Raw genomic sequence first — 463 nt, forward strand, 5'->3', positions numbered from 1 at the left:
AGTTGGTGAGATGACTGGCGATCACATAATTGCATGTGCGACTATGGCGGACTTGACTACAGATGGGAGTTACATCGGCAGAGCTAAACTTTACTAGGCTGTACGAAACAAAATGGCAGAAATGCCTCCTTTGGCGTAGTAAAAAAAAAAAAAAAAAGTACTTTGTAGCAGCAGTAGGTGATTCATTTGGAGTGAGCCATTGCTTTTTATATTTTGAATTATGGGGGACCGATTTTTATCTCAAGTGATCATGCTATCAAAAATCAAAAAAACACTTCTGTATTGTACAACAAAATATTGCCTCTTTAGAAGCAGTCTATAACTAAAGACTAAAATGAAAACCAGAAGTCTATGCTGAATTGGCATACATGATAATGAGGACAACTATTTCATAGATATATGTACACATTTTTTGTTTTACTTAAGCATGAATTCTCGCATGCCGGAAATCCATAGAATGTAA

General features: G+C 35.6%; 1 protein-coding gene across 2 annotated transcripts in view; it reads left to right on the forward strand.

Annotated features, from left to right (window-relative positions):
• LOC106681823 (carboxypeptidase D) overlaps positions 1-463 on the forward strand; it is a gene marked incomplete at its 5' end in the record, with an annotated part of 14832 nt that overhangs the window by 6059 nt on the left and 8310 nt on the right.

Source organism: Halyomorpha halys, unplaced genomic scaffold (genome assembly GCF_000696795.3).
Source record: "Halyomorpha halys isolate HHAL.00 unplaced genomic scaffold, Hhal_1.1 Scaffold367.1, whole genome shotgun sequence".
Classification (NCBI taxonomy): Eukaryota; Metazoa; Arthropoda; class Insecta; order Hemiptera; family Pentatomidae; genus Halyomorpha; species Halyomorpha halys.